At 42.5% G+C, this 25,447-nt stretch overlaps 1 protein-coding gene across 2 annotated transcripts in view; it reads right to left on the reverse strand.

Moving 5' to 3' along the window:
- Positions 1 to 25,447, reverse strand: part of RGS7 (regulator of G protein signaling 7) — a 1,783,260-nt gene that overhangs the window by 343,495 nt on the left and 1,414,318 nt on the right. The gene's annotated exons all lie outside the window — the stretch shown is intronic.

Consider the following 25,447-nt stretch of genomic DNA (forward strand, 5'->3'; position numbering starts at 1 on the left):
GAATATCCCCTGTAATATTTTCAATAGTATCCCATTCCAAATGTTGCTGAGCCAATTTCCCACTGAAGCAAAACCTTTGCCAATCTTTTCCCAAACACCTGGTTATTTTAATTCTTTCAAATAAGCACTTTCATCAGTCAGATTAGTAATTAAGCCTCTAATTTCTCTACTGTTATCAGGAATATACGAACAACAATGCCTAGAATTAATCATTCTATAGACTCCACCATCCTTCGCTAAAACAATGTCTAAAGCAAGACGATTCTGAAGAGTCATAGCTCTATCAGCAGCTAACTCAGTATCTATCAGGAGTATGCCCCCTGAAAATGTTTTCAGCATGTTATCCCCAATAGTAGACAACTTTCAAATCATTATCACATTCAGAATGACTCCCACTGAAGGAATCACTGCTCCAAATATATCTCCCACTATACCAGAAGAGGACTCCTTCCTCTGTCTCATATGATGTAATTCAGTTACTTTTGGAAACTTCTTCAAATCATCCATTTGATAAATCTTTGGGAAAACTATCCCTGAATAACATGTCCCATACCATCCTCTTGGAAGACGGTAATAAGCATTAAGACCACAGATATAATAAATTCCGGGAATCGCCGGGTCCTGTCCATTCAACATGATTGTCCATTTTCTCTGAAACAGAAACCCATGGTTACATTCACTTGTTCCCACAAATAAAGTACCAGTGCTTGATTTAGGCCTGTATATACAAAGCTTCCCTACGTGTTGCACATCTTAAGCTAATTTCCCTTGTGTTTTAATTGCACTATAAGCATAATCATTCCTGTAAGTCCTTTTCTCCAAGCCTTTTTCTAAATTCTCCTTCAATACCTTTCTCCTGTCATCTGTGTGATCTAAAAAGCTTTTCTCTAAAGGTGTAAGCAAGCATGTCAGGTTATTCCTGTGTGCATAAGCTGTGCCAAACATCAAAGTAGGTTCAAAGAAACCTCTATTACAATGTCACTATCACTAGCTACTCTCCTCCAATACCTTATTATAGGGACAAACAAAAACACCATATCATAGTTTGAGTAAAAGTACTGAATGTACTCCTGGTTATAAGATCCTGTTAGCAGCAGACTATAACTTATTCCGTAATTTAATGACAAACTATATAATGTAACTCCTTCCTCAACTGATGAAGGAATCTGCGTAAGCACATAACAATTCTTTGCATCCATCGTTGCAACATACTCACTCAATAAGTGCTAGAATACATTAGAAGAAAGTTCACCTTGCACATTAGTATCCCTATGCAAATATTTCTCATCAAACCTAAACCTCTCTATTACTGTTAGTGCAGTAGTTGTAGCAAAAGCAAAAGTATGATTGGCTTTACTCTTTTCAAGAACAGACATACCCACAATAAACACCACAAACAATATCCCACACATAATCGCCAAACCAATACTCATATATTGACAGCGCCTAGTATTCCTACCCTGTTGGTTAATGTCACTCATGATCTATAAAGAATCAGAAAGCAGAAGACAAAAAAAATAAATCTTCTTTCAGCAGTTATTTACAGCTTTCAGTCTCACTTCCAGGATCCCTTGTCAAATATTTGTAAGCAGCTTGTCAAAATCAGGTTTCAAAAGTCAAATCAGGTTATCAATGTATCTTCCTGTTACTTTCAACAGTCTCTTTCTTGAAAATGTTCTCTCAGATTTTTTCAACAGTTCAGTTCATCAGCTTCCTTCAAGTACCACAATACTGACCCGGAATGTCTCTATCAAAACAAAAACACAAAGGGGGTTATTCTAACTTTGGAGGAGGTGTTAATCCGTCCCAAAAGTGACGGAAAAGTGATGGATTTACCACCAGCCGTATTACGAGTCCATTATATCCTATGGAACTCGTAATACGGGTGGTGGTATATCCGTCACTTTACCGTCACTTTTGGGACGGATTAACACTCCTCCAAAGTTAGAATAACCCCCAAAAACTCTTGCTGCCACTCACTTGTAGCTGTTTACGCCCATTCAGGACCTGCGTATCTCCAACTTGATAGTCTCTTTCTTTTCAACTTTCGATCACCATTCAATTCTCCTTCACTTAGATCTTCTCTCCTTGTTGTATCTAGCTCTTCCTCGATTGTTGCCTCAACAACCACTTCCTTTTCTCTTTCTACTTGCGACTCCGGCCACATATCTCCTTTCAGTGGACCATTTGTCAGTGTTCTCTTTAGAGTCGAATTTGAACCTTCTTCTTTTTCTGCAGTGTTTTCTCTTGACGGACCTGGAATCAGTTCAGGAGGAGTCAGATCACAATGGCTTTGATCCATCACAACTCCTTTCCCCTCTGGGTCTGGCGATTGCTCTGTTTGTCTTTCAAGATCGTCTACTTCTGGGAAAGCCCTCCTCTTGACTAGGCTCTCCTGCTACCTCAATTGAGATAGACTCTCCATCACCCTCCTGGAGGTCTTCTCCCTCGTCTCTCACAGGAGTGACTGAACCGTCCTCAACTCGCTCAGATCAGGTCTCAGTTCCCCTTTGTTCTATTTCCGGCCCCGAGGCTTGTCTCGCTGTTGTTGGTACTCTCAACAACTCTTCTTCCTCATGGTCAAGTAGACATGCCACTTTCTTCGTGTGACTCGCATGAATCCAGTTTGGAATTCCAGCGCACTTAACAGCTGTGGTAGTTGTCAGAACTACCTGATACGGTCCCTTCCAACAACTCTCCAAACACATTTGCCTCACATGTTTCCAGATCACAACCCAGTCTCCAGCTCTCAGATTGTGCCCTGGGTCATGGATTGGTGGCAGTGCGGTGGCTTCCACCTGTTGAGAGAAAGAGCGAACCACATCAGCCAGACCTTTGAAGTAGTCCAACACCATATCATCCGCAATGTTGACAAGTGCATTTGCAGGCCCGCTGGCAACCTCCTGGCTCGACCCATAAGGATTTAATGCAGAGACAACCCTGTCTTCCTGTCGGGTGTGTGTTTCTCATTGACATCAACACTAAAGGCAATGCGTCAGGCCATTTCAAATTCGTGGACGCACACATCTTTGCAACTCTTGACTTCAAGGTACCATTCATCCGTTCCACTAGTCCTGATGCTTCAGGGCAGTAACTACAATACAACTTCTGCTCAATGTTCAATGCTGCACACAGTAATTTGATTACTAAATTGTTGAAGTGATTTCCCCTATCTGTTTCAAAAGACATTGGAAACCCGAAACGCGGTATCAGCTCCCTAAGCAGTAGTGTCGCTAATGTGAGACTATAATTTCTTTGTGTAGGATAAGCTTCAATCCAGTGACTAAAGATGCAAACAATCACCAGCACATATCTCAAACTTCCACACACAGGCATCCCAATAAAATCCATCTGCATTCTGCTGAGTGGACCTCCCACTCTTCCAGTGTGGCTCAAATTAATCAGTGTTACTTTCCCCACGTTCATCTGTTGGCAAATGACACAACAATGGCAAACTGCTTCAGCAAACTGTCTAAATTTTGGGTTAAATCAATTATGTTTGAACAATCGAATCACTTCATCCCTCCCAATATGTGCTTGACCATGATAGTACCTCACCATTTGAGACAACAGACTATTTGGCAAAACCAATTAACCCTCTTCTGAAACCCACAATTCATCTTGTCTTTGCACACATTTCATTTTGCTCCATGAACGTTTTTCCTCCCTGTCAGCATTATTCTGCAACATTTTAAATTCTTCTGAGGTGTCAATTACTTTCAATGCATAGCTCGGACAGGTTTCGTCTTCTTCTGACAACAGTTCCCACTTGTCTTTGATAATATATTCAGTTCAATGCCCAAAACCTTGCTACTTGATCCGCATAGCCATTCCCAATGATTCAAAGTCCTGCAACTTCAGATGTGCACTGCATTTCACCTCAGCAATCTTTCCCGGCACTTGAATAGAAAATAACAATTTTTTCATTCTCTCACCATTTCTGACTGGTGAACCAGAAGAGGTCATGAAACCTCTCTGTGACCACAACTGTCCAAAATCATGGGCTATTCCAAATCCACACTGGCTATCCGTATAGATTGTGACTTTCACTGCGCAGAAACATGGCACGCTCTAGTAAGGGCTACCAGTTCCACAACCTGGGAAGAATACACTCCTCAAAGCCAAGAAGCTTCAAAATAGCAGTAATTGTAAACTTGGCACATCCTGCTCGCAATGTCCCTGCATTGTCTCTTAGACAAGAACCATCAACAAAGATAATTTGGTCACTTTCTTCCAATTTATCTCTAATGTCAGGTCTCGGTTTTGTGCACAAGTCAGTTACTTCAAGACAATCATGCTCAATATCTTCCACTTGCTCAATTTCAACATTTTCATTTGGAAGTAAGGTTGCCGGGTTCAGAACTGTACATCTTTTCAGTGACACATTTGATGACCCTAAAATACTCGTTTCATATCTGGTCAATCTCGCACCAGTCAAATATTTGGTTTTCGTCCTTATAAGTAGAATCTCAATAGAGTGAGGGACAATTACAATCAGGGGATGTCCCTTTACAATGCCTTTACACGGTGTAAGGCTCTGACCAACTGCTGCAACTGCACTCATACAACCTGGTAAGGCAGCTGCAACTGGGTCCAAAGTTGCTGAAAAATATGCTACTGGGCGGTTTACACCTCCATGGACCTGTGTCAAGACAGACAAAGAACATGCATCACGGTCATGGCAAAACAATGTGAAAGGTTTTGTGTAATCAGGCATACCCAACGCCGGAGCCTTGCACAGACTCTTTCTCAATTCAGTGAACGCTTCTATTCCAGTCTGGTCTAATACTATAGGATCAGTGACTTCTTTATGAGTCAGCTTCTGCAATGGTCTCAAAATGACTGAAAAAGTTGGAATTCATTAGAGACAATAGCCTACCATCCCTAAAAACATCCTGACATCTCTCTATGTGGTCGGGGGATTTATCTGCAATATGGCTGTAATCCTTTCTCTGGATATCTTTCTTGATTCCTTCTCAATCTGGTGACCCAAGTATTTCACTACTTTCTGACAGTATTGCAATTTAAACGTAGACACTTTGTGACCATTCTTTCCCAAATGGTTCAATAGGGCAATCGTATCATACTTGGACGCAATCAGTAAGTCATCAATATACTGCACCAAGGTTGATTGGAAAGGCAATTCCAACGATTCCAAATTCTTCTTCAAGATCTGATTGAATATGGACGGTGACTCTGAAAACCCTTGAGGAATTCTGCTCCAACAATAAACTCGATCCAGAAATGTGAAACAAAAGAGAAATTCGCTGTCCTCATGAAGAGGCACAGAAAAGAAAGCTTGTGACAAATCAATGACAGTGAACCACTCAGCATCACATGGAATCTGAAACATTACCACAGCTGGATTTGGCACCACTGGACAACATTTGACCATAATCTCATTTATCTTTCGCAAATCCTGGACAATTCGAACTTTCCCACAGTGCTTTGGCAAACCCATTATCGGTGAATTACATGGACTGCTCAATACTTCCTTTTATAGCGTCTGCAATTATCTGGGCAACCTTAATAAGGACATCTTGCGGCATGTGGTACTGCGGAAGTTGAGGAAGAACTACATTCGGCTTTACAGTAACTTTAACTGGCTCAACTCCCTTTGTCAGACCTACTTCTTTTCCTGTCAAATCCCACACTTTCTACTTGACCGTTCCCTACAAATCAGGATGAAGCTCTTTCACAGTGAACATCGGGAAAAATTCAATCTGAGGGTACTCCTCATTTGTAGTTTCCCCCCCTAGATGGGGCTTGGTCATCTTCATCATCACTATTCGTCTGAATCTCAATTCGATCATTTGAACAAGTAATCGAACATTTTGTTTTACACAGCAAGTCTCTTCCCAGTAGGGATACCGGACTTGAATTGCAGACTATGAATTTGTGCAATCCCTGAAAGTTGCCAGTTTTAACCTCAACTGGTTCGGTAATCTAAACTGTTCTGCCTGAAAGGGGCAAATTTAGAACCTCTGCACTTCTCACTGTAGAACATGTAGCTCCAGTGTCAACCAAGAATGAAACTCTGTGACCCATAACCTTTCCCTTCACATAGGGACCTCTTTGATCTACTTCTAAGGAAGTTGCAAGCACACACGGCTCCTCACTTGAACTGTCATTCATCCAATCATCATTTATTCCACTCTCACTGTGTAAAGGGAATTGGTGCAGTGTGTTATTACTTTGGTTAAGCCTCTGACCTGTGACCTGTTGAGAAAGCATCATCTGTTGCTGTTCCATTAGGGCTTGAGGTATTTGAATTTACTGTCTAGGTACCATGGGAAACTGGTGTCGCAACGGCTGCAGCAGTGTCATTTGTACATGTGACATTTGCACCTGCTGCATGGGTTGAAAGTTCTGTAGTTGATTCATATTATTCTGAAAATTTGGATTAGGACGTCTCACTCTCAGTCCATTCACGTTCTGGAATGAAGTGAGGGCATTACTCTTCTGAATGACACCTTCCTACACCATCATTTGACACTCCTGTTTGTAATGTCCAACGGCTCCGCAAACGTGACATGGCAATGACGTCTTCATTCCCTGCACATCATTCTGAACCCCTACAGTACTTAAGTCTGGACCACAATTTACATTTCCTCCATGACCTCTACCTTTCATCTGGGGCTGGAACATCATGTTCCCCTGCTGCTGCTGTTGTAACTGCTGTGGAAAATTCCCTTGCACCCCTGTTTGAGCTGCTTTAATCTGCATCACCATCGCCTTTTCTTTCAACTTTTTCTGCTTCAACTCAATCTCATCACTACAGTATTTCGCATAGTGCAACACCTCATCGATCAGCTTTGCTTGCCAGCAAATCAAATTACTCTTAATCTTAATCACTCAACCCTTCTACAAATCTGAACACAAAATGGAACATGTCTTTCGCCTCAATTGTTTCTGCACCACTGTAATGCTTGAACTCCTGCAACAATCTCTCATAATACGCATGTATCAACTCCTTTGGTTCCTGAGCTGTCCTGTCAATCCTCTGCCAATCAATATTCTTGGGCGAAATTCTTGTTTTCGAAAATTCAGTCACTGTTTAGTAATATTTCATTACCTCAGGAGATGGTGCACCTGTATTTTTGTCTCTCTCTGGTTCGCTTGTTGGCCACTCTACACTGCGAGTTTCACAAACCTGTCTGTCTGATGATACCACTCTACTGGCTTCTCTCTCAATTTTAGATAATCATTTGTAAACAATAGAATGTCACCTCTGATCCACGGGACATGAACAAAATTTCCTCCTGGAATCTCTCTCATTGGTAAAATTTTCACTGGATCTTTATCCTGCTGCACATTTGTAGTCAGCTCCACTGAATCTCTTTTTCTCTTGTCTCTTTTTTTCACTCATCTCCCTTCCCATTTGTCTAATGCTCCCCAGGTCTGGGCTCTTTGAAGCAATTCCTTAAGGTGTGCCTTCATTCCGGCAGATCTCATGTGTTCAAAATCTTTATCCTCAAAATCTAATCTGTAACTCGTTTTCAAATGCTTCATTTTCTCTGTTTCTATGCCGTACTTCTCTGATAGTTTCTGATGCACACTGCTCATTTTCCTCATAATCTTCGGGCACAAATATTTCAAATCTGCCTCTGTGTAGGATTCTAACCTATTCACGACCATAGTTCCCTCAATGAGTTCACTCACTTCCATGCTTAGCCTACCATAATTCAAACACTCCTCTCCTTTAGGAGCACTCTGCAGGATATTCAGCTTGTCTAACCATTCAGTCAACTTCTGATCTGTTAATCCTTGCAGCAAATTGTTACTTGCTTGGACTGGTAGCACCTGCTGGGCAACTACATTCGGGGTCTGCGGTGTCAATAATTTCAAACCTTGACTAACGTTTGACCCTGCCATAGTATCTGCATGTACTACAAATGGACTAAGGTCTAACAATGATCTTGAGCCATCAAAAGTCTGTCCCAAGGAGAGACTATTCAAGCATCTTCATTATGTCCTCCCCTCATTATACTCTGGGACATTGCTTCTTATTCACCTACAGCCGTTTTCTTCTGTGCAAATAAGGGTACAGCTGGACCAACAGTAATAGGTAGCAATATAGCTTCAGGGACTGTTCTGGCACTTGCACTTTGTAAAAGAGTAACTCCCATATTCTGATTCATCATCGGAGTCATATCTGACTGTGTCCCTGTTACTTGAGTGAATCTTGACATTGCCTGCGGCTGCAATTGGGGCAGTAAAAGTGGAGTTGATTCAGTCTGAACCAACATCTGTCTCGGGTGAACCTGTTCCATAGGCACCATTAAGTTTGAAGTTGTTTCCATAATGGGCACCTCAGGATAGATTCTCTGAACCTGTGGTGGTTGCATCTGCTTTGCACTACAGGCGTAGTAGGCACATTAAGACCACTCTGCATCGCATTCTGGCCCATATTTATACTTTTTTAGCGCCACATTTGCATCATTTTTTTGAAGCAAAAGTGGCGCAAACTTACGAAATACAATTGTATTTTGTAAGTTTGCGCCGCTTTTGCGTCAAAAAGCGGCGCAAATGCGGCGCTGATAAAGTATAAATATGGGCCTCTGTGTCAGACTAGCATTAACCTGCATCGGATTAATTGTCCCATTAACCTGTGTCAGAGCTACGTCACATTCACACATATTGTGACTGAAAAAGTCTTGCGGCTTGTCCTCCCAAACTCTTATTCGCACAAACTAATGCAAAAATTGCGACCACAAGTCAAAAAAAAATCTGCTGGTTTACTACAGGAAAGGCAACACAATCGCTTCAGAAACCTTGCGGATTTTTCGGCTCTTCCCGCACTTACCACTACTCCTTTTTTCTCGGTTTCCCAGATTCACAAGCAAAATTCGACACGCAAATTTTACTCTCAACTTATCAATGGGTCTGTCCAGGTACACATAGGACTCACCAAATCTCAGTTGAAATTTTCTTTCACACACTCTGACTCACACTCTGACTTGTTGACCACCCCCGATCAACCTACTAAACCATACAGATTACAACATAAAACCAAGTGTCTCATACACTTTTCAATATACTCCGGAGTCTTAGACCACACAGGATCCTTACATCAACAACCACGTAGACAATTTTTTAGCACAATGTGCCACACACATATCAAGTTCGATGACTTCCCTACTCTCACACTGCGAAGTATACACACTCCTTCTACAACTTCATTTGAAGTTCGCAAACTCCCTAAACCCTCACAACCCTCACAATTCACCCGCGATTTGCATAAGCTGTGCAAGCGCAACCTACTTCATTCACACTGTCACTAGAATGCTGAGAACATCCTCAAACAACCATCAGCAGGATCCAGGATTCTGGGTAAGTCATTTCTGGACTTAAGGAAACATGTTCTCTCCAATTAGCATCATTGAAAAATAAAATCCAAATCTCAATAATAATGAACCTTCACCTCTGTTACTACCTCTGGACATCTACCATGGGCTCTTAATGAGACAAACCTTCACCTCTCTTTACCAACACTTTTAACACCTGTTACTCTGTACCGGACGTCTATAATAAGCTCTTAAGCAGACTAACCATCCTCTGCTACCATCTCTGTTAGCGCGTTTGACCTTAATAAGTAAACTTACAAGGGGACGCGAACAGGTCGATTAACCTTTTGACTCGCAATTAAGATGTTCTTACCATAGCTCCAGTACATACAAATCAATAATCAATAACCAATGCACAACATCAATAATCAACAACAATCAATAACAGTAATAATCAATAGAGTCAGTAATTGTCACACACCATGACCTTTCAGTCATGAATAACCACATCTTTTAGTAAAAGTTAGAATATTTATTTCCCTATATTAACAATGCTAAAGTCATGTAGATCAATCTCAAAATCAAATGAAACACATACAGAAACAATATTGGCTGTCCAAAGCTGCACAAGAAACGTAATCTAATCAAAACTTAAACTACGACAGATTCTAAGGTTATGGTGCAAATTAACAACAAAGTCAACTACATCAGAGTGATTACATACCTTCGAATTCAGTAGAGAAATTCATCAAGCATTTTCCCTATCAACATAATTTCATTAGTGAGGATCCTTAACTAACACCAGATTAGCATCAGCATGTTGAGCTTCATGCAAAATAATTTAGTAACACAAATTTGGAAAAACATCTAATTATGGCTCTATCAAACAGTGTAGTTGGTACCTAGAAAGCAAAAACAAATATACATAATAGTCAACAGTCTAATTCATAATACCTATCCTCAATGTGGATCAGCAAGCAGAGTCAGTCTTCGTCATCAGGATATCAGTCGATCAACAAGGCATCAGGATTCAGCATCAAAGTTCAGAAAACATGACATGAGGCCTGGCAAGTAGGCCAAGATCGTCACTATGTTAAGGCCTACAATTAATAAAGCTAGAGCGCAACGCATAGCCCTTAATATGACATATTACTACATTAGTCAAGCATATATTCAACATTTCACAATATTAATCCACTAGTAAGTACACTTTGTGAACATAGGCGGCCACTCTTCGTAATTACATTTTCAAATGCGTGCATTATTTTTCTACATTATTATATTTTCTACACAAATCCCTGACTCAGAATACATGAACACTCATTAATAATTTTTATTTAATACACCTGCGCTAGCACACCCATAAGTTATCACTGTAGATACAGCACTGTACTGCTCTCTTCCTTTCAAGCAGCCCAATTCAGTAACTTTGGCTGCTGCTCTGTGCTGTGAAAGAAAATAGTAATTTTGCCCCTACATGTCAAGTATTGCCATATGCATTTCTGAATGCAGCTTATGTAGGGTATGTGAGAGGTCCTTCCTTTGGCATTCTTGTGCCCCCTTCTAACTCTACTGCTCAAAACCGTGGCCCTACAAAACCAAATATGGTACATTTCTTTTGTGACACAATAGTGCATGATTTTAACTAATCATCTTATCACAAGTTAAAAACTGCATGTGATGTTTAGCACATGTGCTAAATACTGCATATCTATGGTCCACACGCACTATTTAACACATGAGTTATTTAAGGCATGTGCTATTTACCATGTGTGAAAAATAACATGTGACAAATAACACCTAATTACATGCATGAGAGGTCATTTAAAAACCACTAGAAATACCACCTCAAAATACCACCAGTCAAAAGCAGGTGGGAAAAATTCATGAAAGTGTAGGGAATGAAAGAAAAGTTGTAAGACAATAAAACAAATCAAAGATTAACACAGTAATACAAAAAACCCACAGTACCTATACTGTGCGAGCTGAAAATAATAAGCTGGCTCAGACCTACATTAACAGCTAGGGGCAGGTGATCCTCCAACAGGTTGGTTGCAGCAGTTCATACTTCCATTCCACAGTCTAACGAAATGGATGCAGCACTGTTAGACAGCTATGCCAGATCCATGTTCTGCTACAACAAACCATGCAGCATGAGCACTGAAACCAGGCCACTAACCAATGACCTCAAATGGCATATCAAAACAGGATAAGAGCCTGAAATGGCACAGTAAGGATAGAACCCATAACAATGAGTCGGCTTGAGATCCAGAGACTACACATGCTCGATATGGCACTGCAGAAAACATATTTTTAGCATTTCAGATATCTTGGAGCACAACATAGGGATCCACTGCCACCCCCTTGATGAAAATGCTAGAAGCACTGGAATTCTTTGCAACAGGCACTACACAGCAGGCAGTAGGAGTAGTGTGTGGCATTTGTCATTCACCCCTTAGCAAAACACTCAGCCAAGTTATGAATGATTTGAGGAGTGAGTGAGCAGCATATACAGTTCCCTTTGGACACCCACACAGCTAATGCTAGCAAAGCAGACATCTGTCCTGCAACAGTACTCCTGATGTCCTAGGGTCAATAGGCTGTGCTCATGTAATAGTGGTGGTCTCAGGTAGACAGAAACACGTATGCCGAAACTGTAAAATGAAACTCTATTTATGCACAAATGCATGTGATGGGGATCTGTCTATATTGGACTGGTGTGTTAGGTTCTCTGTATAAAATCACATTGTTATGATGCTAATGAGCAGCAACATTAGCTAACCTGTGGTAACACATCTCCCTTAGGGTGCTTGGCAGAGAAATCATCCCTTCATCATCAAGATTATAGTGCATTAAGATTTTTGTAGGCCAATCTCTATGGATGTCAGCAGTACCATTACACAGTTGTTAGCCCCTGTGATACACATGGATCGATGTGAATATGTGTAACAAATTACATCAGCCACTCTTTACAACAATGATGATTCTCAGCCACATCAACTTTTTAACAATCAGAAGTACTTTCATTATGACTCTCATGATTGTTAACTTGGATTCTTCTGGCCTTGAGACCTTCTTTCATGTCTTTCACTCCAGACATGTTGAGGATGGTCATAATTGGTTATTCCCATAGCTTGCGGTAGAGCTTACCACCATTTGCCATTTTGTTGTGCTTGTGCTTGGCAACTTGTTTAAGTGCCTAGAATTTCAAGGTTTAGATCCTGTTTATTAATGTTCTCAACATTATGAGGATATGTTGATTCAGTATTGATTTTGGCCATTAACTCCTTCAACAGACATATTTTTCTTTGTTTTTGGTGGCATCTTCAGTATGAGATGGCACATTAGATGGTCATGGTGTCATACAACTTCTTTGGCCAGGACCTACCACTCAGGATCCGTAAACTTGTTCTTTTCACTGCCTGGGTCCATGACGGAAAAGGTTGGTATGTTTCTACTTGTGATGACTGGGTGATATCAGAGGATGACAGGGGTTTCTGTTTGTCTTATTCCAAGGTCCTTTGTCCGTACAAAATAAATGTCTGCAACTTCTGCACAAGGAGTTCTTGGTGTACTTTTGGAGTGTCCTAAAGTCCTTTTGAGTGTTGATCTGGCTATATCTGTTCTCTAGAAATTACTTTCCACATTCCAGAAACTTCTAATGCCTGAAAATGGTCACTTCCCAATGTTTTGTGGTTGTGCTATTTATCGGGTAAGGTATTTAACAGATGTGCTAAATAACACATTCAATATATGCACCACATGCGTTAAATAGTATACATTCGGTACTTAATACATGTGCTAAATATCAATTCTGCAAACCGCAAAGTATTGGTATTTCCTCTACATGCAAGTATGGTGGTATTTACCACCAAACTTGTAAATAAGGCCTGTGGGGCATATTTAGAGCCCCTTGAGCCTCCGGAGTGTCACTTTTTTCGACACTCCGGCGGCACAAACTACAAAATCATATCTATGAGGCCACACATAACCACTTTGCATGGCTTTGAATGACCTCATAGATATGGAGTAAGGCAAGGCAACACAAAACACTTTGTTGCCTTATTCTGCACTCATGAGAAGTTCCATGGGTTTTGCAGTGGGTGTTCCTATGCAATACCAATGGATTTTGTTGCTTCCTCAGATTTACAAAACTATGTAAACCTGAAGATGAGGCAAACCATTACGTCTCCTGAGGTGAGGCGTAATGAGGAAAAATAACTTCATTTCTCCACATTTTTTCCTCTTTCTATGTGTGCTGCATTCTGAGGAAGAAACAAAGAGAAATAAAGATATTTCTCTTTGATTTGTCTCCCCGGGGAGGCATAAGGTTGTTGTGCATCTCCAGGTTTACAGGCTCGTGTAAATCTGGGGTGGCGGGCGAGGAGGGGGGGCAGAATTCATGGGAGTTACATTGAGAAATCCACCGCAACACCCATGGAACACCTTTCTGATGTAGAGTAAGGTGATGGAGCGATTCGAGCAATCTTGCCCTACTCAATATCTATGAGGCCATTCAAAGCCAGACAAAGGGGGTCATTCCAACCCCGGCGGGTGCCGCCCGCCGGGCGGAAGCTGCCAAAAGACCGCTGGGCCGGCGGGCGAACTCCAAAAGATCGCCCGCCGGCCCAGCGGGAAAGCCCCTGCAAAGAGGAAGCCGGCTCCGAATGGAGCCGGCGGATTTGCAGGGGTGCGACGGGTGCAGTGGCACCCATCGCGATTTTCAGTGTCTGCAAAGCAGACACTGAAAATCTTTGTGGGGCCCTGTTAGGGGGCCCCTGCACTGCCCATGCCATTGGCATGGGCAGTGCAGGGGCCCCCAGGGGCCCCACGACACCCGTTCCCGCCAGCCTGGTTCTGGCGGTGTAAACCGCCAGAAACAGGCTGGCGGGAAGGGGGTCGGAATCCCCATGCCCTGGGCCAGGGGTAAACCGGCGGGAAACCGCCGGTTCCCCTTTTCTGACCGCTTTACCGCCGCGGTCAGAATGGCCCAGGAAGCACCCCCAAAGTGTCCTTATGAGAGGTTTGTGCTGGCGCTGCATCACTAAAAGTGATGCAAGGACGGCACAAGCCTCTCATAAATATGTCCCTTAGGGCCATATTTATACTTTTTTAGCGCCGCGTTTGTGTCATTTTTTGACGCAAAAGCGGCGCAAACTTACAAAATACAATTGTACTTTGTAAGTTTGCGCCGCTTTTGCATCAAAAAGTGGCGCAAATGCGGCGCTAAAAAAGTATAAATATGGGCCTTAGGGGCATATTTATACTCTGTTTGCGCCGGAATTGCGTCGTTTTTTTTTACGCAATTCCGACGCAAAACTAACTCCATATTTATACTTTGGCGTTAGACGCGTCTAGCGCCAAAGTCCATGGAGTTTGCGTCATTTTTTAGCGTGGACACCTACTTTGCGTTAATGATATGCAAGGTAGGCGTTCCCGTCTAAAAAATTGACTCCGAGGCATGTGCGCCGTATTTACACTCCCGGGTAAAAATCACGCCCGGGAGTGGGCGGGTCAAAAAAAATGACGTCCAGCCGCTTTTGCGTCGTTTTTTAGCGCCTGGTCAGGGCAGGCGTTAAGGGACCTGTGGGCTCGGAAGGAGCCCAGAGGTGCCCTCCCATGCCCCCAGGGACCCCCCCTGCCACCCTTGCCCACCCCAGGAGGACGCCCATGGATGGAGGGACCCATCCCAGGGAACATAAGGTAAGTTCAGGTAAGTATTTTTTTTTTTTTTTTGGGTGGCATAGGGGGGCCTGATTTGTGCCCCCCTACATGCCACTATGCCCAATGACCTTGCCCAGGGGACAGAAGTCCCCTGGGCATGGCCATTGGGCAAGGGGGCATGACTCCTGTCTTTGCTAAGACAGAAGTCATTTCAATGGGGGTTGGGAGTCTAAAAAAAATGGCGCAAATCGGGTTGAGGCAATATTTTTGCCTCAGCCTGACTTGCCCCATTTTTTGACGCCCAAGCTCCATATTCCCCTACGCCGGCGCTGCCTGGTGTACGTCATTTTGTTTTGACGCACACCAGGCAGCGCTGCCGGCTAACGTCATTGAATAAATACGCCGCCCGCATCGCGCTTCAGAATGGCGTTAGCCGGCGTTAGATTTTTTGACGCACAACTGCGTTGGCGCAGTTGTGCGACGAAAAGTATAAATATGGCCCTTAGTGTTTATCCCTCCTAGTCCTGTCTGAGCATCCATACTAGCTACACGTTTTCTCAAAATCTGCAGATTCCAGGCTTTTAAAAGACAGAGCTTTTGGGAAACTCACTTAAGCACAGTGACTCTGTTCTTGTAACGATAAAACTAATGTTTATTTCCACCACACACTACTAAAATCAGGAAATGAAAACACACAGAGTATGAAAATAATGATTTATACATGCTACAGGGCATCTAATATGATGAGGTTTTCTGGGAGAAATAGTCTTTTGACTTCCACATTGCTGTATAGTTGAAGCACACAATGCACTTCTATCGCTTGTTGTTAGATTGAGAATGCAGCGGATGTCGTTTTGCCTCTTTTTTTCAAGGGGACTGTTTTCAGCACACTGTGCTCAACCAAGTGCCATGCAAGTGAGCAAATGATCGAATTTGTATTCCTGAAATGCAAATCCTAATTCTGGGAAAGTTTCTTGTTTTAAAATCCGTTGCACATGTTGAAAATTAGACCTTTTGATGAATTAGAACGCAGGAAAGTGTTTCCCAGGTGTGGGTCGGATATCTGGCCATGCAAAAATCTTCTGCATACAAAGCTGGATAGCATTTTTCAATCCAGAAGCATGTGGTCAACTGCTTGAGTGGTAACACTTTCAAGTTGGGAAAAGAAAGAAAAAACCCTCATGTTAACTCATATAGATTTTACTCCTAGCTTAAAAACTGAATAAGCAACTGTGATGCTAGATGACTGATCCAGAGAATCTACAGTTTTGGAGACGTGCACTAGTATCATTGATGGAAATTCTGTATATACCAACCACGGGGGAATGGGAAACATGTCTCCCTCTCTTATGCCTATTGATTTGAGTGCTTCTAATGCACTCAAACCGCAACTTCGCTCTGATCAAGAGTTAGAGAGGGCAATTAAAAGACATTATAAAAACAGAACACTGGGGTAACATTCAGGTGAAGCAGAAAAAATACAGACAACATTAACTCCTGCAATTGAAGAACACTAATTTCTTCAACGAGGGGGCTGAGCGTTCATAGACCTCTCTTAGGAGAAATATATCAATGCTCCATTTAAAATACATGTATCATTATAATGACAACCCAAACCACTCAGAAGAGCTTTACCACTGTCAGGGCCGCAAAGTTTATGTTTCAAGTTTATTTAAATAAAGCGATAAAAAGGGCATATTATGCAGCACATTTCTAGGAGTATTATGTTCGTCAATTTGAAACTGAAACAACATTTGTTTGTGAAATCTTCAAATTATGTGAATTGGGTGGCAAATTAGAAGGCAAATGCAATTAAAACATAATTATGTTGACAATACCGTAACCATAAAATCAGCGTACCCACAGACCTTCACCATTGCGCATTGTTTTATTAGCAATTTATTAATTAACTATAAACTAAAACATTCTAATTCCCATCAGTTTCCGCTGTTGAACTATAAACATAATAGAATTTTAAAGCTGAAAACTGCAAAACAAACGTTATATATATATATATATATATATATATATATATCTCAGCCAACATGTGTGATATGATCCTATTTCACCACCATGGAGTTCTGGTGATATTTACAAGCCACTTGGCCTCTTGCCTTGTGGTTTATGATGATTCCAGAACAACTCATTAATAATATTGGGCCATATTACACTATTATGCACTATGTACACTCTATATATATTCCCACGAATAGCATCTCTTATATTCTGATTCAATATATGCACTACAAAGCAGTTTTACATTAATCCGCTTTATTGCATTCTAAAATTATACATGTCAGTCCAAATGAATAGTCCAGTTCTCGGGTCATAGTTTCCAATTAGTAATCGCGTGTATTCATTTATGCACAGGAAATGTGAAGGTGTGCTGTTCTGTATGCAGAAATGAAATGCTAAATGTCATTTGTACGATACCTTTTCCCCTTGGAAAAATCACTTTTCCAATATGGGAACCCATTCCCATGCACTCTCATTAATATTTGGGGTGTTCTTCCGCAATTCCACACTGAAAATGGATTTACTCATCCGATTGCCTGGAAATCGCTAACCACGTCAGGAGAAAGGCTTCTTGCAGCTTGCTGTTTACCCACAGCTACACAGCAGGTCGGCCAACTGTCCACTGGAGCCCACTTGGAGCTCACTTCTTAGTACTGGGTGCAAGAGGGAGCGGATACAGCCCTTAGGGGTTCCTCTGAGCTTACTGACAGGAGGTCAGTAACTTTATTTCCTGTTGAGTTCCATTGCTACTATTTCTCCTAATTTACATGCCTTTTGAAACCTAATTGCGATCCATATTTGCAACATGTTTATAATTGAAATCTTACTTTTTGCTTAACGCGACCTGACTATTCACGTTGTTGTACCAGCTTCACTGGAGTGCGGTTTGGGTTGCTACGTACATGTATGCAAATAAATCTCATCGAGGCTTACATTGCTGCCCAGGACAAACTACAAATGATAAGCTAAGGTTACTCTTTCCTGTTTGCCTCTCTAACCATTTGGAACCTTCTGTTTTGGCATGGAGTGAGTTAAGTTACTGCTTGCACCAAGGGTGTGACATCTCTTCCTCATAGCCTAACAGTCCGCTTCCACACACTAACTACAAATACATTGTATTTACTTTAGTAGAGTTTAAAAAAGAATACAAAATGAAAAGAAAGATGGAAAGAATGAACACAGTGAGAAGGGAAGAAAAAAGAAAGGGTGAATTAAAAACATGAAGAAAAGAGGATAGAAAGAGGGAGGAAAATGATTGACGGAAGGAAGGAAGGTTGAAAGAAGGAAAGACTGGTAAAGGCGCAGCTACTTAGCTAGACTCAGTTGAAATCGGTCTGCAAAATGCGCCATTTTGCACCATTAATTCTAAGTTACCCACGGGGAACATAGAAAGAGCTGGAGGACTGGATGGCTCACTTTGTTCGCTCACTCCGTACTACATGGTTTAAAGTGAAGTGTTATTCTATCTATTTTCTGGCTGAAATTTTGATATTTTGAAAAAAACAGTTAATGCACAAAGATATTATATTTCTTGGATGGCTATCTGATTGCGGAACGGGGGGTCTAACAGCGATTCAGGCTGGTGCGCAGCTTTGAGAACTTCATGAAGTTTACAGGCCGGGAGAAAAACTCAGCTCACCTATTTACATACAGAAAATGTTCATAAAAAAAAGATTTGGAAGGCAAGTTCTCAAAGTAAAACATGTTTGTATCTTTTGAAGGAAATTGAAATATGACGTGTATCGTGCATTCTAAATAATAAGGGTGCCAGTTTGCTGGACTTCATGAATCTCTCAGGGCTTTTGATACAATAGGTCTTAAGACCATCACATATTCAAAAGAACTGAATAGGTTTTTGTGGCAGAGTTCCTTCTTTCTAGCAAATCGTTCTCCATGTGTAGGAATTGGGGAATTGAATGGGATGCTGTCTTGCAACTCTTTGGTGAACTTACAGTTTGGACACTTGCTACTCATCTTGTATGCTGAAAACGTGCAAGCCTTGAAATATTGGCACAGCATCTCTCTTTACCAATATTCTGATAATGCACTGTTGTATATTTAAGCATGCTGTCTAATCATGTTATTGAGAACATTAGGCACATTATTGCCTATAAGTGAATCTAGCAGACTTAAGTGAATCTAGCAGACTGTGGGCCTGATTGTGAGTTCAGCGGAAAGGTTACTCCATCACAACGGTGACAGGTATCCCGTCCTCCAAAATATATATCCCATAGGATATAAAGGGATATACATTGTGGCGGATGGGCTATCTGTCACCATTGTGACGGAGTAACCCATCTGCTGAAATCTAAATCAGGCCCTGAGTGTCTCCTAATTTAGATTTTGTACATTACCTATTCAGTTGTGGATGGAAGCGGTCATTGAAGGTAGCTGGACCTCTGCCTTTACAACTGAGATGAGGTCTCTTGGATTCATATTCAATACCGGACTTGAGTTGAAGCTGCATGTACAAATTGTGGAGGCTGGACATCTACCTGCTGCCCCTATTGATGTTTGCCACCTTAAAAATGTATCCATTGTATGCACAGTGATTTTTTGAAACACAGTGCTGGCTGGCCATCCACAAACCTCACTAGTTCCACAAAAGCTGTGTTACATGCTGCAGCTAGACAGACTACCAGTGACGGTAAACATAATCATATTGTCACAACTGTCTTCTCAAAATGTTTTCACTTTTAATTCTGAGCAATGCAATGATCAATGACTTATCAGAACTTCATAAAACTTTAAAATAAAATACATACAAAGTAAATATACAACAAAACTATATCAGATTCAAGTCTTGCAAAAGAGAGAGACAATTAATTAATTCATTTATTTACAATCACAAATATGAACTAAAGACCTCCAACATTTTGACTCTGACATAGAAATGACACAGAACAGACTGATAGGGAGGTGTGTAGATATTTTCAGCCTTTTTATTCAGTTTTTGGTAACCCTACTTGAGAATTCAGACTTGTGGTCTATCATTAAACCCAGACAAATTTCCTTAACACCACAATAATCTTGCATAATTTCTGGCATTTTGTAGTATGGATGAGGCATCCAACACAAGAGATTACACCTTTACACCACATTGAGTAAACAAGATTTTGTTTTGGTATAAACCCTTTCGCTGGAGAATAGGAACAGCATGAACAAACCGAATGGAAGTGGCTTATATTTAAAATTGTGGCATATTACCCAAGCAAACCGTTTGGGTAACTTTTCTTACATGAAATGCATCGTTTTGAGCTTTTTTGTCTTTTTGTTTTATACAGGGCACACGCCCTAGAGGTTCAGGCTACTGTATATAGCAACAATGTCCTCTACCTGTCAGGACTTTACCCTTTTCTTTATATAGGCAACATTAACTCCTGCAATTGAAGGACACTATGGGGCATATTTAAGAGCCCCTAGCGCCATTCGAATGCCACATCAGCGCCATTTTTTTACACTAATGTGGCATTAGAAGGCCATAAATGCCATGCCATATAGAAGTGGTGCAATGCATGCATTGTGCCACTTTGTAACCCTTTGCGCTTCATTATGCCTGCGCCAAGCATAATGTATGCAAAGGGGCGTCCCCCCGTTAGGGGGGGCCAAAAAATGGGGCAAAGAAATTTGAGATTTCTTTGCACCATTTTTTTCTGCACTTTTAACACCTGCTCAGACCAGGCGTTAAAAGCAGGCTTCCATTGATTACAATGGGCCTCTGGGTGCTTTGCAGGATTAGCGTCAATATTTTTGACGCTGATCTTGCAAAGCGCCGGACTAGCATCACAAATGCTGACACTAGTCCCCTAAATACCGCCATGGTGCAGCATTAGGGGGTTCAAAGGGGCGCAAGAAAAGTGGCACTGCATTGGGTGCAGCACCACTTTTCTTAAATTAAATATGCTTCTAATTTCTTGAAGGGGAGGTCTGAGATCATAGACCTTTGTCAGGGGAAATATATCAATCCTCCCTTTAACATACATGTATCATTGTAATGACAACCCCCAAACCACTAAGCCATTTAGGATTTAGGGCCTCATTACGAGTTTGGCAGTCCATGGACCTCCATGGTGGCGTTGGAGGTTGGACCACCCTATTACGAGTCATGTGGGCCTATAGAGCAAAGGCTGCTGCAGTCCTACCAGAAACGCCAGGCAGCACAGACCACCACAGGCCGGTGGAGATAGTGTTTCCGCTGGACACGTTATGACGTTGCACATCGCCAATGTGACCGTGGCCGTCCAACCACCAAGCCTTTGCAGGCGGAAACAGGGAGTATGAAGGGAGACACTCACCTGCAGGCCTTACACGTCCGGTCCCTCGCTGGAGCCCAACACACTATCCTGCCACTGCTGATGATCATCAAAGGTGTATAAAATCCACGCCACCATTGACGTAATTGACCATAAGTAAATGCACCTACTTGTGTCATTACGCTCAACATCAGATTGTCGCACTGTCAGCCACATTATATGAAGGTCACTCTACGGGCACCAAGTACGTTTGTCATTGGTCACAGGTCAGAATCATACACAAAGAAGGACACATTCACAGTCACAAAACGCCCCTTTGGGCAGGTCACTCACATTGCACCACAACACTACACAAAAACACATCTGCTCATCTCAGGCACAGGGACAGTGAAGTGTACAGAACATTGTGTCACACAAAACCAACAACAGAGCAACATCACATCTACAAATACAACTGCCACACTCATATTGCATGCATGTCATGGACTGCTTTCACATTCAACACATATATGTATAGATGTGTCATGGAACACAAACACCACTCCCATTAAACAGCCCTGCAATGGACACACACATCACCCATATTGCAACACAATGGAAGAACAATGGGATGCACAAAAGTCAGAGAGACAAAAATACAAAGCTCACTATGCAAACAATACTTTCACTATAGGAATGGGGGCATCAGGAGCACTCAGGGGAGGAGGCTCCACTGGGACACATATCACTTTTCACATACCCCGTAAACAAAATTTGCACAGGAACTGACCCCTCAGGTATCTCTGGGACAAACAATTCTAGACTCAAGAGACATGTCAATCTGCACAATGTTGAAGTGCAAGTCAACAAAGCACATACAACTCCAACTGAATAGGACATACATCTACATGACGTTGCTGCAAGGTACACACTGCTAAATGGACACATGCACAGTCAAATGCAAACAAAGGTAGCAGCACAATTGAACAGCTGCCACACATTAGATAAATCCATAATCCATATCGGGGGGATAAGTCTAACATCATACATGCTCACATTGGACAACACAAGATTAAATACTTACCGTACCAAACAGAACACAATGGAATGACACCACAATTGCATTAACAAACACATATCCATACAGTCAACATCTACCTTTGCCTTGGGGGACCCCAGCACTGCATACAATGTCAGATACTGCAAACAACTGCAAACGGATCAGTAAGCAGGCTGAAACACGCACAACTGTAGGCAGAAAACACAAGTTACTCAGGAACAACATAAAGGTAGAAAGGAATGGCAGGATAAATGTGTACCCAAAAAGCATCTATTTAGGTTGATTTTTAACCAAATTTGAAAAGTCCAGGGCCATTGGCCAGTCCATATGCAATTGTCCATGCACATCACTGAGCTGTCACTTGACCCCTAACTGCCAGGGAACCTCCACAGGAAGGGGCATAAGTGGGGAGGCAGACGCCTCAAGGATCATCCTTGGTGGGGGATCGGATTGGGGATGGGTGGGTTTGGGTTTGGGTTTGGACTTGGGAGGGGCGGAATGCTTCTTAGGAGGGGTGGGCTTCTTCTTGAGGGGGACGGGTTTGGGTGCTTGCAGGGGGCAGGTGTGACGGGGAGGACTTGGAGGTGGAAGGAATAGGTTGGGGGTGGGTAGGGGTCTCTTGGGTTTGGGACAGGGTGGAAGGAACAGGGGAAAGGGCAAGGTCAAACAAAAAAAAACTTTCTTAGGAACACAGGTTCTGTCAGCAGAAGGGGTGGGGATTTGGAGGTCGAGGAAGTGGTTGTCTGCTGTGTCATGTGGATGTGTGCGTGTGTGAGGTATACTTATGTGTGGGTGGTGTCTGTTGGTCTGTTGCGTGTGTGACCGTGGGCGTTTATGTGTATTGATGGCTGGGAGGTGGAGGTGCTGGGGGATGTGTGTATGTCTGCAGGTATGGGGGATGTGGTGGATGTCTGTGTGTCTGTTGGGGTGGTCTCTATGGGTATGTTGGGTGTGGTGTGTGTTACTGTCTGTTGTGATGGTGCAAGTGGGGATGCTTTATGTGGTGTGTGGGTTAGTGGGGGTGCCTGGGGAAGTGTTGGCTGATGTTGCGTGTGTGGTGTGAGTACCTGCGTGACGGTGTGTTTTGTGGTGCTTTTGTTTATGTGTGCTGCTCTTGTGTGTTGAAGTGGGTACGTGCGGATTGGTGTGTGTGCTTGTGATAGGTAGGAGAATGGGGGTTTTTCATTAGGAAGAAGGAGGTGGAGGGAGAACGGAAGGTGGGGGGTGACTGGCTGCCATCAGGTCAGAGGCCGGAGCCTGAAAAGATCTCTGTAGGCCAGACATTGCACTATGAATGCCTTCCAGGAATGCATTTGTCTGCTGTAATTGGGTGGACAAACCCTATATGGCATTCACAATGGCTCTCTGACCCACAGAGATACTCTACAGGAGGTCAATAGCCTCCTCACTGAGGGCAGCAGGGGTAACAGGGGCTAGGGCGGAGGTACCTGTCGCAAAGGAGACGCCCACCCTGTTAGGTAAGCGGGTACAGCCAAATGGGTGGGGAGCAACAGGGATGGTGGCGATAGAACTAGAGGTGGAGGGAAAAGATGGTACAGGGGTACATCCCGATGGGTCCGCCACCACCAGGGAGTGGCCACAGAAGAAAGACTCTGATGACGATGACGATGTTGATCTGGTCTCCCCCTTGGTACTCCCCTCACCCTCTGGGCCACTGGTTCCTTCTGTGTTGGTACTGTCTTGACCCGAGGTCTTGTGGCCAGATGCTGTCCCACTCGGCTGTGCCCTGCCTCCTTTGCTTCCCTCTGCTGATGCTGCAATGACAAAGAGAAATAGAATCATCACATGTCCATGATCATACGTGAACAACAATTCTGATTAGCGAGCATTCCAATGATGTCAAGTAGAACCCAGCAACAAACTCCACCTAAGTGGCCTCTACATTTACCATACCATAGGCATGCATGCCATCTGAACTGTCAACAGTTGCCCACCGAAAAATCAGGATCTCACACAACTACAATTGCATGGCTGAAGTTATGCAATCACAGTAACCATTCAACAAGTAGGAGACCTCATTACCTTCAATGCTTTGCCTCATGAAGCATACATCACTTACTTGTTCCCATACAATAGTAGGCAAAAGCGTACTCCATTCCCACAGAATCCACACTGGGTCATGCACACATCTATTTGTCACATATGCAATGATACAACAATAAGAACTGATGCTCCCAGAACATGCCATGTTGCTGACAACTGTACAATAGCCTGAAAAAGGTGACATGGAAATACTCATGTCACACTGGAAACAGTTCCACAATGCACACTTCACCAAGTGATATTTGTCCCATTGGAGTCTTGGAGGTAGTACTAATGATGCTCAGATAAGACACTCATTTGGCATGGAAATGTACACTGGACAAAACGTGCAAAATGTCAGGGAAGCATGTCTCTAAACTCCACAACACAATGAATCAGCAAGTCCCAGGAAAATCACCACTAATGTCTGGCACACCTTACAATGACATACTCTGAGTGCATCAGTAGACGCCATTAGTCCCTTGGATGTTGGAGAGGCCCAGATATTTGCAATTACTCGTAGAAGGCCCTCAACATGTCACCCAATTGGAAGCTACATCATTGTCTCCATTTTGGTCATGCAAACCCAGATGTCTGTGGATTAATGTTTGTACCCAAACTTGTGTTTCCAACATAACCGCAAGTCACTGCATGATGCATGCCAACTGTCAGATTACATACCTTCCTCATGTACAAAGCACTTTGATACAAGTTTCTACATCAATAGCATGGAAATGCACATTGTGGGTAAAAATCTCTATGCCTAACCGTCATGTCCCTCATTGCTACTGCAGTTGTACATTCCAAATGACATGCTATTATACGTGAGGGTATGTGTCAGACAATAATCAATGGTGATACACTGCTGTCTGTGGCACAACATGAAATGCACCATGTTGTAAATGTCTTATTCCACACTTAGGTTAGCATGTACATATGTGAGGCAATACAGTAATTATCCTCTCAACACAGGTAGACCATGTTTGAAACAGCAGCTTACAAATGTTTATCTAAAGAGAAAGGGGCACATGCTGACATGGGGGCACAAGGAATGTGGCACATAAATCATGTCAATGGACATTCCCCGGTTACTAAGGGAAAGTAGTGATCTATAGCTGCACCCCACAAAAAAAATGTATGCACTG

This window comes from Pleurodeles waltl, chromosome 5 (genome assembly GCF_031143425.1).
Source record: "Pleurodeles waltl isolate 20211129_DDA chromosome 5, aPleWal1.hap1.20221129, whole genome shotgun sequence".
Lineage (NCBI taxonomy): Eukaryota > Metazoa > Chordata > Amphibia > Caudata > Salamandridae > Pleurodeles > Pleurodeles waltl.